Genomic DNA, 15,510 nt, shown 5'->3' on the forward strand with positions numbered 1-15,510 from the left:
CAATACCACAATCCCAGATAACAGCCATCAGCCCAACGATTACACTACAGATGAACCAATCCTACCAATGCAAGCAGACACCACATCTACTAAACCTCAACAAAATGAGCCAAATACACTAGATGAATGTCATATTCCAATAGTACGTCGCTTATCTCATACAAGTCATCCTCCTCGGTATCTCCAAGATTATCACTATAGCCTATCATCCCAACAGCAGAACCACTCACTGTCAAGTACTTCTCTAACCCCATCTATCTGTCATCCTTTATCTCATGTTCTTTCTTATAATTCCTGTGCTTCTTCATACAAAATTTTTTGTCTCAATGTCACCACAAATGTTGAACCACGTACATACAAAGAAGCCATTAAAAGTCAAGACTGGAAACTGGCCATGGACAAAGAACTGTCTGCTTTAACTCTCAATGACACATGGACAATAGTTGATCTACCTCCTCACAAGACACTCATTGGATGTAAATGGGTATACAAAATCAAATACAAATCCAATGGAGAAATCGAACGCTATAAGGCGAGATTGGTTGCTAAAGGTTTTACTCAGCTAGAAGGTGTGGATTTTTTAGACACATTCTCACCAGTAGCAAAGCTGACATCTCTACGCGTACTTCTTGCCATTGCTGCAACAAAAGGATGGCTATTAGAACAGCTAGATGTTAACAATGCGTTCCTTCATGGCGATCTCCATGAAGAGGTTTATATGGAAGCTCCACCAGGTTTGATTCTCACTAATCCAAACCAAGTTTGTCGACTAAACAAATCACTGTATGGCCTGGGACAGGCAAGTCGACAGTGATACAACAAGTTATCTTCTGCACTTATGTCTCTTGGCTACACTCCAGCACAAGCAGACCATTCAATGTTCACTATTAGTCGAGACAATACATTCACAGTACTTCTAGTATATGTAGATGATATAGTTCTCTCAGGGAACTCTGCTTCCGAAATCCTCAAAGTTAAGCAATTTCTTCATGAAAAATTTAGAATCAAAGACTTGGTATCTTTGAGGTACTTCCTAGGCCTTGAAGTATCTCGATCCAAAGATGGAATCCATGTCAATCAGCGAAAATATGCTTTGGAAATTCTCTCTGATGCAGGTCTTCTTGCTGCAAAATCATGTATTACTCCCATGGATCCTATCATACACCTGCGTCAAAATGAAGGCACACCTCTTTCAGATGCTACTCCATATCGTCAGTTAATTGGACGACTACTATATCTGACAACAACTAGACCTGGCATTTCCTCTGTGGTTCAACAATTGAGCCAATATATATCACAACCTACTACTGTTCATGAAGCAGCTGCCACACATGTACTACGTTACCTCAAGGGAGCTCCAGCAGCTGGTTTATTTTTCCCAGCTAATTCAAACACTCAAGTACGTGCATTTAGTGACTCTGATTGGGGATTGATGAGTCTCCACTTTACTATGTTTTAAAGGTCAATATGAGTATGAAATTGATTTAAAAGTCATTAAAAGTTATGAGAATTATAAGTAAATTGTTATTTTATTTTTCAATAATATTCTCATAAGATTTCTGATATTTTGCAGTAATTTCATCTCAATAAAGAGATAAATTGGAGATATCAAGTAGAGTTGCTTTGGATTTCTGAATCATTGAAGATTTTATCAAATCTTCCTTTGAATATTTTTAAGGAAATTTTCCATTAAATATAAAGGCGAAGATTTGAAGGATTGAATCAAAGATATGATTATAGATTCTAGTGAAGATTCTATTGAAGATATGATCAAGATTTCTAAACAAGGGCACAAAGTCTATAAAAAGAGACAGACCCCAGAGGAAAGCATCTTTGGCTGGAGAGAATTCTTGGAGGCTCACGCTGGAGATCAGGATTCCGACGGAGTTGAAGAACGAAGACCATTGATCCTTCTTCTTCTTCTTCTTCTTCTTTTTCTTTATTGTTTTCATGAATAGTTTTTATTTCTTTAATTTGTTTAAGCCAGCTATGTCTGGCTAATTTCTTTTTGTAGTTGGGATCACGGACCCGATGTGAATCCTTTATATTTTCTATATTGTTTTTATAATTTAATTAGTTAGTTAGTTTTATTCTACGTGTGTTAATTTTTCCATATCCTGTTTAGAATTGGCCACTCTAAATTATAGGACTTTGAGGTTTAGAATTCACAATAGACATATTGGGGTTTTAATCTGGACAAGGGTAGAATAACAATTTGTGTGTGATCTAGACATAGGCTTACATAAATTGCAGACTCATGATTCATTTGCTTAATGCTTAATTCAAGAGGGATTACTAAGACATTAGAATTCTGATTGAGTTAAAGGGTTGAAATCACTAAGACATTAGGATTCAACTATTTTATACAGAAATAATGAATTGTTTGAGCAAACCAATTAATTAATTATAAAATACAATATAGGACTATAAGGGAGGATCGGAGGTGAAGTGCATCCTGGCTACATCTTTTTTATAAATTTTTCATCAATATTTTCTCGCGTTCTTGATCTTTTCTTGCATGCATTGGAAATTAATTGTTTTTAATTTTCTATTTTTAATTATTATTTTATTTCAAATTCTGTTTTTAAATTACTTTCACAAATCAAACCAGTTTTTATTTTTCAACTTAAGGGAAATAGTTAAACTAGTACTTAGTGCATTAATCCTCGTGGAAACGATACTCTACTTATCACTTTATTACTTGAAACGAACGGTATACTTGCCGATTTCGCAACAAATTTTTGGCGCCGTTGCTGGGGATTAATTATGCCAATATTATTTTTAACTTTCGATCTTTAAGATTGGACTTTTATTTAGTTATTTATTTACTTATTGATTTTTTTATTTTAAAAAAATTATTTTAATTTTAATTTTTTTTATTTCGGTTTTTTGTTTTAATTTTTTTTATTTCAGTTTATTTATTTATTTTATTTTTACTGATTGATTTCTCTCTTTTATGCGAGGTAAAGCTAACAACGAACCTTTACAGTTTGATCCAGCAATCGAAAAGACTGCAAAGAAGAACCGGAAGCTAACCAAACTAAAGAAGCAAGAGGAATCCTCGAGTTCAGAGCCAAAAGCAGAACCCGAGATGGCAGCACCGAATCCACCACCGGAGAAAGAATTGAAGGAGTCAATCTTGGCTCCACTGTTCACAAGGCCAAATTCTAGCATCGTCAGGCCACCAATCCATGCTAACAATTTTGATATCCAGCCAGCACTGATAACTCTGGTGGAGAAAAATCCATTTGGCGAGGAAGATTATGAAGACCCCCATGATTTCATAGACAGATTTCTGAGAATCTGTGACACTACCAAGCATAACAGGGTGTCAGATGATGCAATTAGACTCCGACTGTTCCCTTTTGCTGTAACAGGAAAAGCTCTCAGATGGTTGGATAGACAAGCCCCCAACAGCATCAGAACGTTGGATGAGTTGGCAGCCAAATTTTTCGCAGAGCACTTCTCCAGGGAGAAATACAACAAGTTGGTGAATGAAATCACCAACTTCACTCAACAACCAGGAGAAACTTTATGCGCAGCGTGGACCAGATTCCAAGAACTGATCAGAAGGTGCCCCGTGTATGATCTGCCAGACGAAAAGAAGGTTAAAGTCTTCTATAATGGAATGACACCAGACTCCAGAATGGTTGTCAATGGTGCAGCCGGTGAGACCATAGCAAAGAAGACAGCAGCTCAAACTTTAGAGTTGATCGACTTCATGGCGAGGACTGAGAACGCATCAATGGTAGTTCAACCAATTCAACCCTTTCAACCAAGAAGGGGAATCTTGCAGTTGGGAAACAATGATGCATCGTTAGCAGAACAAAAGATCCTATCTCAACAGATAGCCAGTTTGAATGCTAAGTTGGAAAATATGCAACTTTCTACAGCTCAAGTTAACTCGTTTAACTGTGAGTATTGCAAAGGAGAGCATGAGACCAACGAATGCCCAACACTTGTAGGAGCTGATTCCTTTCAAGTTAATGGAGTCTGGTATGATCCAAGACCACAGCAGAACTTCTAGTGAAACCAGAACAATGCTTTAGGAAACAACTTCCAAAGGAGATTTCAAGGGGGAGGTTTAGATTACAAATCCGACCAATATTTACAACCTCCTCCAATTTCACAAACTCCAACATCTGAGCTAGTTGACAAAGACAACTGAAACATTCATGAACGAGACCAGGACTCATCATAAAAATCAAGATGCTTCAATCAGAAATCTGAAAACTCAAATTGGGCAGTTGTCAAGACAATTAGCTGAGAGAAGTCCTGGAACATTCCCCAGTGACACTATAATCAACCCAAAGGAGCACTGCAATGCCATCACTACTAAAAGCGAGGATCTAGAAAAAGTGAAAGCTCCTACAGGCAAGGATGAGCATACTCAAGAAGGCAAGGTAGAAGCAAAAGAGCAACCTCCTGTAGTTCAGAAGAAGCAATGAGATTTCTCACATTTTGAGAAACCTCCATATCCCATGGGGAGCAAGCAACATGAGAAAAGGAAGCAAATGTCTAAACTTTTTAGATATTTTTAAGAAATTGCGAATTAACATTCCTTTTGCAAAAGCTCTGGAGAAAAAGCCTTCACATGCAACGTTCTTGAATGAGACATTGTCTAAAAAGCGGAAGCTCACTGAGGATGAACCTGTTACACTAACAGAGGAGTGCAGTGCAATCCTACAGAAAAATTTGCCTCCAAAGTTGAAGGATCCAGGGAGCTTCAGTATTCCATGCACCATCGGCAAGATGACCATAGAGAAAGTCTTATGCGATCTTGGTGCCAGCATAAATGTGATGCCCCTCACCCTGATGAAGAAGCTGGAAATTGATGAAGTCAAGCCAACGAGGATGAATGTTCAACTGGTCGATCGCTCAACAAAGCAGGCATATGGTATTGTGGAAGATGTGCTCGTCAAGGTAAACAAATTTTTAATTCATGTTGATTTTGTTATTCTTGATATTGATGAAGATGCCAGTGTGCCTATGATCTTTCGGGAGACCATTCCTAGCAACCTCAGGAGCGCTGATCGATGTACCTAAGGGTGAGTTGATAATGCACGTGGATGAAAAGCAAGCAACATTTAAGGTACTTACAAATGAAGTTCTATTGCCTGCATCTCAACCTAAAAATCAAGTTAACTACATTGCAGAGAAGAAGGTTGAGGAAGGGAACAAGAAGGAAGTTCATCAGCGGTATGAAGAAAGCAAGCCAAAGGTGAAGATGGAAAAGCCCAAGAGCAAGGAAAAACAAGTGAAAACTAAGTTTAAAGTTCTTGAGAAACCCCATCCTCACCCACATGCATATGATCATGGAAGGATACAATACTGGACCAAGAAAACTAGGTCACATGTTTCCGACCACCATAATCACAAGGGGTACGTCAAACTCGTGACGTAAAACAAGCGCTGATTGGGAGACAACCCAATAAGTTTTTCAATATTTTATTTTATTTGATTAAAAGATGATGTATTTTAAAGTGGTTATGAAAATTTCAGGTGAACGAAAAATTCATAAAAAAAGTAGAGGAATCCGCGTCTCATACGCCAGTATCATAGGCCACTTGGAGTGAGTTGGAAGAATTTTCATTGGAGCCTCATACGCCAATTCAAGACCACCGATCCAGCCCAAGCTCCACCGACCACCAAACCAAGACCCCAACTTCCACCCATTCTTCACCATATCCCCACCATGACCGACTTGGAGATTCATGGTTGGCTGTGTTGGAGTATTGACATTAGCTTTAATGAATATTATATTCATTTGTTAGGGATGTACTGATGTGGAATAGTGTTGAGTGGGCATTGATTGATATTTGACCTGTGAGGATAACTTTAACCGGATGTGGAGTTGTATTGAGTAAAATTGATTCACACTTAGGATTGGATAATAAATATTCATTAGGTGTGCTCCATTATAGATGTGGTTTGCTCAGTATTGACTCTGTGTATACCCAGTGAAAATTTGTGTTGTGCTGTGCTGCGCATGGAGTTAGCCTTTAAGCATGAATATTCAATAAATTTTCATGTGAGTATTAATTGCAGAATATGTGCTGGAATTTTATGAGATAAATTAAGAAAATAAATTTGGGAATTGGTTGGTATGTATATGAGTTTATATGCTGAATTTTATATATCATTGGGACTTTTCTGATTTTCAGACTACAACTACAAGGTAAAAGAGGCCAAAGACAGCAGTAGATGATACCACCATTGAATGAGCACCGCATTTTATTCTGATGTCACCGTCTCTTTTTTAGTTTATAGATTTTATTTTATTTTTTATTTTTAGTAGATGCTGCTCCATATCGTCGGTTAATTGGACGACTACTATATCTGACAACAACTAGACCCGACATTTCCTTTGTGGTTCAACAATTGAGACAATATATATATATATCACAACCTACTATTGTTCATGAAGCAGCTGCCACATGTGTACTACGTTACCTCAAGGGAGCTCTGGCAGCTGGTTTATTTTTCCTAGCTAATTCAAACACTCAAGTACGTGCATTTAGTGACTCTGATTGGGGATCATGCCTTGATACTAGACGTTCAGTTACCGATTTATGCATCTTCATTGGTTGCATGGAAATCGAAGAAACAATCAACTGTCTCACGATCATCATCCGAAGCAGAATACATAACCCTTGCCTCTCTTACTTGTGAGCTCCAATGGTTGCAACATTTGTTCCATGATTTACGTATTCCTTGGACCAAACCAACATCCGTTTACTGTGACAACAAATCTGCTATCTATTTAGCACACAACCCAGCTTTCCATGAACGCTCCAAACACATCGAGATAGACTGCCATGTTACACGTGAGAAGCTCTACTCAGGCCTCATCCATCTTCTTCCCGTCTCCTCCGTTGATCAAGTTGTCGATGCCTTTACCAAGAAACTCTTTGTCCCAGCTATTCACAAGTTGGGTCTATTCAATCTCCATAGTTCCACTTGCGAGGGGGTACTACAGCCCAATTTACAACAACTCATTATGAAACCCAATACGTATCAGCCCAACGAACCATGATAGAAATAATGATGTAAAAGTTTGTTAGAAAGTCACGTGGTAGTTTCAATTTTCTGTTAAACGGTTAGTGGTGCACCATTGTATCTGATATGTATATATAAGACATCTTTGTATAATGGGTAATTCAATTCAATGAAATGAATCCCAGTTTTATAATTTCTCTGACTTCCTCGATTACATATTCAATAAAATATATGACATCCCATTTTATCCCACCATATTTCATTCATTTTTATTCCATCTCTCATTACATATTCAAACAAAGCCTAATCTAACCAACATCATGCTTAACTACTATGCTTAAAAAAAATAAAAATAAAAATTCAAGAGATTTATGTCCACACTTGCCGACAGAGGCGCCCAAGCAGGTCCGTCATTGATACAAGTTGAACAACATATGTTCCCCCAATAAAATTTAAAAATCAATTTAATGTGTGCTAGTTGCAGTGGTTAAAAGTGTTTATTCGAATCCCAAGATTGAAAATTCAATCCTTAGAGAAGTATCTTTGAGGAGACCTTTAAACTTTACCACATCCGGATCGAAATTTCGAAAATAATATGTATATTTCTAAAAAAAAAAATTAGAATGTAGCTGAAGCAGCAGCTGTATGTCCTCAAACATTCGATAGAGCATGAGCTAGCTCGATTTAATGATTCCTTGTATTATAAAATAATAACGTGATGAGTTATAAAAAGTCAATGAGGTGGAAATTAATGTACAAGTACTTAATATTGAATCTCTAGTATATATTTGAAGTGATTTTTTTTTTTAATATAACGATGACATTGAGATTTAAACCTAAAATCTTATATAAATTATTCAAATATTTCGTCATTAATTAGTCCTCCCCAAATGGCTTATTTGAAGTGATTTCTCAATCATTTTAGGTGTTTCAAATACGAATTCTTATATTTTACACATGATATTTATTTAATATGCTCGTCATGGCTTCCCATCCGAAATATTTGACATCGTTATTAAAAAAAAAGTTTTGAAACCGAAGAAATCCAAACCCAAAGATAAAAACCTTTGAATCCAATATGTAATTCAACCTAGACAATCTAGAGGTTGTGATGCCAAAAGAGCATAAAAAAAAGTAGAGAAATAGGAAGTTGGGATTTGATAAAATCAAAACTTTCCATTCTCAAATGTAATGATCAAAATAACTAAATATTCAAATCCTATAATAAGGGTTTTAAAGCACCCCTTTATAGACAAATTACAAACAACCCAAAATTTAAAATCCTAAAAATATTTTTTTTTTTTCTAAAGATAAAGATAAATACTAAAAACAATGGAAGAATCTAAAAACAATTATAACTGATTCTTAGTATTAAACACAACTAAAGTAAAAAATAATTAAAATAAAAACAAGCCTAAATCCCGAAATAATGTACGCACACAAGCACGATTCTAAGCCATTTCTAATTGCATCACCCTCCCCCCATGCGAAGAAAAGATTCCCATTGATCCGGCTTCATCTTTATTAATAGTAGTTGATGTTGAACAGAATCCATGACGCAACATTTGCTTAAACATATCAAAAGCTTCTTCACTATACATTTTTCGCAAAATACTAGATATAATAAAAATCCGTGATACCACACCAAGCTCAGCACAATCTACAATCATTAACCGGAAGATGTCATAGACCACAATTGTCTGTTAATCCCCATGTGAGAACATATACCAAAGTGTTTCAAGTTCCACATGTTCTTAAAATTATATTCCACCAAAATAAATGAAGAATGTAATGCCTCATTTGCAAGGCCTTGTCGAGCATGCCTAAAACAACAACATTCAGAGTCATCAAATCTTTTACAGCCATCTCATTAAACACTTTGTGTACATCCTACATTCAAGTGCACTTGAAAATCTGGTCACCAATATGACTACAAGCTTTGAGAACATATAAAACACAAATACAATGTTGTGCTTTAATGGGGTTGTTTGCATATCATAGAACATGACAAGAGTGCATTCTTCACCCTCTGGTTCTCCGTTGAAGTCGTCAAAGATTGGATCATCGTCCTAATCTTACTTTGCAAAGAAATAATCAAAGATTGGATCATTGTCACAATCTTGTTCTTCGTCGAAATCATCATATATTGGATCATCGTTATAATATCATTCTCCATCATAAATTGAAGTTTAAGGAATCTCAATTGTCATCTTGCTATCTCGAAAAGTTAATTGATACACTGGTTGTACTCTTTGCTTCTGTCCCTGGTCTAAAATCCCTATAGGATTGACGTCCCCCTCATCATTATTGTATGTGATTCAACTCCTTTTTCGAATTGAATGCCAACTTTGTTTGCGCAAATTGTTTCTTCAAATCTTAGATTCGTCTACTTTGCGCATACACAAGTCATCGCTTTGAATCGTGGATTCGCCTTATGAGCTCTTCATTTTTGACTTGGTTATCCACCTTCTTCAAGAATGAATCCACTCTCCACCTATCACGAATCTGCCATCCACGACCTCCACTAATTTTTTGTTTAGCCCATTGATTGAAGGCAACTTAGTTCTCTAATACCAAATGATATCAAGAGGTCATAGAAAAAGTGACTAAATAAAAAGTTAGGATTTGATAAATGAGAAGCTATTTGTTCTCAATTATAAAATTTTAATTAATAAAAGAGTAAATACCATTTTTGGTCCTTAACAAATTTCACGATGTCCGCTTTAGTCCCTAGCAAATAAAAAGGCCCATCGTGGTCCCTAAGAAATTCAAAATGGACCTATTTTAGTCTTTTTAGGAACTAATATGGGTCTTTTTTGAATTTGTGAGGGACCACGATTTCAACTAAATGGATCAATTTTGAATTTCTTAGGGACCACGATGGGCCTTTTTATTTGCCAGGGACTAAAACGGGCATCGTGAAATTTGCTGAGGACTAAAAATGGTATTTACTCTTAATAAAATAACAAAATATAACTCCTACAATAAGAAAAATTATTAAAGATAAACATAAAGAAAAAGAAAGAATTTAAAAATAATTATAGATGATTATAAATCAATCAACATTAAACACAATAAAATAAGTAAATAATAAATAAAAAAATGCGCCTAAATCCTAAAAAAAATATAGGCACACGTGCACTATTCTAAACTAATTCTAAGTACATCACGTTGGTATCTGAACTCCTCCATTTCAAAGAGTGTTATTTAATATGCTTTTCAAAGCACAACAAAAAGTGTTATATATATATAAGAGACACATTTGCCTTAGGTTCAAGAACCTCAGACATTGTTTGATTTTATGTTTTGAAAAATAATTTTGTTTGGTAAGAAATATTTTGTAAAAGTAGTTTTAAAAATAATATTTAGTTTTAAATTTTTAAAATAGAAATTACAAAACAACTCCCATATGTTTTTTTTTTTTTTTTTTTTTTTATTGTAATAAGGAGGGGCAAAGCCCCCAAGCAAAACAAATTTACAAGACAAGAGAACTGAAAAGATCTACAGAAGCATCCTGAAGAAGGAGCTCTAACAGAAGAGGAGGGGAATTATAATAAACAATGAGATTTCTATCATCCTCAAAATGCTTAGATGCAAGCCAGTGAGCACATCTGTTATTCTCTCTATTAGTGTGAACCCAACGAATGTCCCAATCCTCTGCAAGCCACTTGTGAATATGGGAAACAACCTGAGAATTTCTGAGATTATTAATTCTGCCTTGTATTACACTCATTGCATTCTCTGAGTCACATTCCAACTCTATTCTCCTAGAACTAATACCCCAAGGCATCTCTAAACCTTTGAGTATGCCCCAAAGTTCTGCATCTAGAAGGTTACAGAAACCTAACCTGAAAGAGAATTCACCCAGAAAAGCACCATTGTGATCTCTAATAAGGCCCCCACAACTAGCCTGCTTCCTATAAAAGGATGAAGCACCATCTATATTAATCTTCAACTAACCAGAATTTGGACGACACCACTTGGTAGGCTGCTGGACATTAGAATTGCTACCAAGAATGCTTCTGTTTTCCCCCTAGCTACACTTAAATGAGCAATAAAATCAGAAATTACGAACTTTTCTCTGATTGGTCTCCGAAAGCTATCATCATGAATTTGAAGGTTATGCCAAGTCCATAAATGCCAGCAAGTTGTAAAGAAAACATCTCTCCAATCGGCTTGGTCTTGATGATTCCAATCCTTACTAATATTCCTGATGAGTCATTCATGTAGGTCTATATTGAAGAAATCATTGGGAACCCTGTTACCAAACCAATCTATCCATAATCTTTTGACTTGGGAACAATCTTGAAGGACATGAATGATAGTTTCTTCACTATAGGGGAAATTAATGCAAATATGTTTCTTCACTATAGGGGAAATTAATGCAAATATTAGGACCACCGTTCCACTTGCATATGTGCGACTCCTAACAGAACTCCCATATGTTTTTGGTTTGGTTTATAATTTTTTGCTCTTAGGAACATGTAATATACGGAGAAGAACATGTTCTCATTAATGACAATATTGTAAATATGAAAATATTCTCATGTCTTTGATTTAGCCATCTCAAATAAAAAATTTCCCATTTTTATATAGTCAGGATCATTTTACACAAGTGTAAGTTACACTCTCAATCTTGTCCGTTGATCCTTTTGAGCCTTAAACCAGTTCATTCAAACCTGATGAAAATTACTTAATCCTGTTCCTCTTGACACACCTTGAGAGATTGAATGTTGATCAAAGAAGAAAGTCAAGGTACTTCTCAAAGGAAAGATAAGTAGTTGAAAAAGGAAACAAAAGACTGGTTTGCAAAATATGGCAAAAATTCAGAAAAAGGAAAAGAAGAAAATTTGCAGCTCAAAAAAGCAAAGAAAGAAAACATCTGCAAACAAGAAAAGAAAAAGGTAGTGAAGAAAGGAAAAGAATCCCAATTCTATGAAATGAGGCAAGATGAAGAGAAAAAAGAAAAGAAAAGAAAAAGTATTGTTAAAATCAGTGTTTCAATCTCTCCAATCAGCTTCTGACCAAAAGATTCTCACCCCCAAACCAGGCCAAGTTACAACCTATCAAAGACCTTTTGATCAGTCTGTGCATGTCAAATGGATTCCTTAATCTTAGGAATTGAGAATAAGTTCAAGCCTATGGAATTACTACTACACAGTCTACACTAATGGATAAGTGTGAAACCCTCAAACACTGAGCGTGATGAGAGTACATTTAAACTGTGAGGAATGTTCAAGTTAGGATTTCAATTCTTGATATAACTGAAAAGCATTGTTGGAGGTTTTAAACAGAAAGTTATACATGCATAGCAGTCTGAATTCTTAAGGTGTTGTGTTCCATGTTTTCACAGAATTATTCTTTACTGATCACTTTAATCTATTACATTGCTGAGGACAGCAAAGTTCAAATCTGGGAATTGTTTGATATGCATTCAACATATAGGGAAATCTAAGCCAAAAAGAGAAATAATGTTGATTAATCTTAAGCAAAAAGGGCAAATATTACTGATAATCTGTTAAAATCTCAATCAGAGATTGCATATTGATTTTGTGTTGATTTCGTAGGAAAAACAGACAAACTAGAGCTAAAAAGGAAATTGCTAAACTGAAGGCCCACGCTGAGAGCGTGGGTATGACGCTGTAAGCGTGAGAAGACAATTTCAGACAGAGGCATCCACGCTACTAGCGTGGGACTAACGCTAGTAGCGCCAGAGATCAAAAACAGGCAGAAGCTACCACGCTACTAGCGTGGAATTGACGCTAGTAGCGCCAGACTCTCAAGCAGTCCACGCTTGAAGCGTGGTAACCACGCTAGTTGCGTTGAGCTCCAGGATTCTTAACAAAAATCCCACGCTCACAGCGTGGGAGGTGCGTCAATCAACATTAAATCCCTTTTAAATCAGAGACAGATTGCACTGAGATGACGAAAATATTAGATCAAGATTCTACACAAGGTCCAAGACTCCATAAATAGAGACTCAGACCTCAAGAGAAAATAACTTTTGCACGGGAGAAATTGCGAGCAACAGGAATCGGAGCAAGCTTTCGGTGACTGAAATTCAAGATTTCTTCTTCTCAATTCTTCCGGTTATTATTTTGTTTTATGAATTATTTTGAATATTTTGAATTGTCAGACATGAATATGTCTGGCTAGTTTTTATTATTGTGGTAAGGGTCACAACCCTTGATGTGAACCCCTTGTAGTTTGGTTAAATTTATATTTAATTATTTCAATTGATTTATTTTATCATGTTCTTCATCTATAATTTTTTTAGAATTGATCACTCTATTAGGATTGCGAGGGTTAGGGTTTTCAATAGGAATATTGGGATTCTAGTTCCTGACAAAGGGTAAAATAACAGTTCATGTATGCACTAGGGATAGGCTACATGAACTGCAAACGTGGAAAATTCACTGGGTTAAAGGATTAACTTGAAAAAGGATTTCTAAGGGATTAGGATTCTAATAGGGTTAATAAAGTTAAGATCACTAAGGGATTAGGGCTTAACTAATTAATTAATAGATGGTGAATTGTTTGATCAATAGGATAATTAAATGTAAACATTAAGTAATATTACAAGGTGGGGATCGGAAAGGTGTTGGCGTCTTTTACTGCAATAGCTTTTTAAATATTTTTCTCAAAAACCTTTTATTCTCAAGTTTTCAAAATCATCTTTGAATTGTTCACAAGTCTTGAATAATTCTCAATTTTTACAATCACAAATATTCTCAAAACCAATTTTATTAATCCAACAAGAAAGGAATAGTTAAAATAATTCTGGTGCCTCAATCCTCATGGAGACGATACTCTACTTACCCTTTTATTACTTTGTACGATCGGTGCACTTGCCGATTTTACGCAACACTTGGTCACTAAGTTTTGACAAAGTCATAGCTTCTTCATCAAGCCATTGGATTACTTGGTCACCAAGCTATTTGACTTCTTCTCTAAGTTAACTTCTCCACAAGTTGTGTAACTTCTTTATTAAGGCATCTTATTTTTTCAAGCTATTCTTTTCTCCTTCTCTCTCTCTTCTCCGCTACTATCCCTCTATTTTTCTCTTCTCCAAGGTCGAACACCATACTTAAAGAAAGACAAGCATAGCATGAGTTTGAGTGGTTTTTTGGTTTAGCTTCCTTCATCCAAAATGAACCTTACATCCTTGGAATCAAAACCATATACTTGGATCATGATTTGAGTGAGAGATTTGTGAGATTTCTTCTTCCAAGGCCTGGATCTCCTTGTTGTCTATGAGCTTGGATAGGCTCTTTTACTTACTTGAAGTGTGGGACGTGATCCTTATGCGAAGTAAAAGTTGTTGGAGGTATAAAACCTTACTTTCTTTGGCTGAATATTGGTTTTGATTTAGGATTTTTGGTGTTCTTTTGGTTAAAATGAATGATGAGAATCCATGAGTATTTGATGAATATGTGGTGTTATTCATTGAAAGTTAAATGAACCATGAAAATGGATGATTTCCCTTCTTATACCATTCGGCCAAGGGGGTTTAATGGGTTAATGATGTGTTTAATTGAATATTAAGATGGAATGTTGATTGTTGATGATTATATAGTGAAGTGAACCAATAGGTTATATGTATAAAGTTGAAAATTTCATGGAGCCCTATATATGGTCATTCGGTCATCTTGAGTAAAGTGGGTACTAGTGTTGTTTAATTCATGTTAAATGATGTTTTGTGTCACTGATATGTATTAGAGTGAGGTTGAGTAATTGGATAAGCATAAAATTAGTATATAAAAGCATGTCAAGTGGGTAATTTGGCCATGGTGATGATTCGGCCAACATAGGTAAAATAAGGAGGAAATTATGATATTTGTGAACCGAACTCGAAATCCTATGTTGGATATATCATAAGTAGATTTAAAGAGTTAAGTCTTCAATTTGTAAGAGTTTATGTAAATGTGATGTCATATAAATGAATTATCAAGTATGATAAGTTAATAAGTATTATTATATAATGGGAGTAAGTGATAGTCAAGTTGACGTGTGTATATTCTTTGCAATTGGTTGGTGAATTATGTGATATAGTGATTCCTGATCTAGTTTCGGAGGATTTGACATGGCTTTCTTGTTTTGCAAGTATGCGTGATTTAAAAGCTTTGAGAAGTAAGCTCTTAGTTTAAGGAGTTTTCTCCTAGCTTGTTGTTCCACCATGGTCCAGTGGATTGTGTCTTAATGTCTGTATGATTGATGTATGTTAGATACTAGTATAGTTGCATTCATATAGGATATGTACATGTGACTATATGATATGATTTGACAAGTGATGTGATGAATGATTGATAAGTGATATGATGATATGATTTGACAAAGGATGTGGTGATTGAAAGAATGTTATATGATTGATCAATTATTAGTCAATAAGTTGTAAATCTTCTGTGGGGAATTTATCCAGTGGGACTACCCATAGAAGTGAACTGTCCTTTGGAAATTTATCCAATGGGACAACGCTTGGAGGAATCAAATTACGATTGGATTGGTTTTGTA

This window comes from Gastrolobium bilobum, unplaced genomic scaffold (assembly GCF_033153095.1).
Source record: "Gastrolobium bilobum isolate Gb01-03AN ecotype WA unplaced genomic scaffold, APGP_CSIRO_Gbil_v1 utg803, whole genome shotgun sequence".
Taxonomy (NCBI): Eukaryota; Viridiplantae; Streptophyta; class Magnoliopsida; order Fabales; family Fabaceae; genus Gastrolobium; species Gastrolobium bilobum.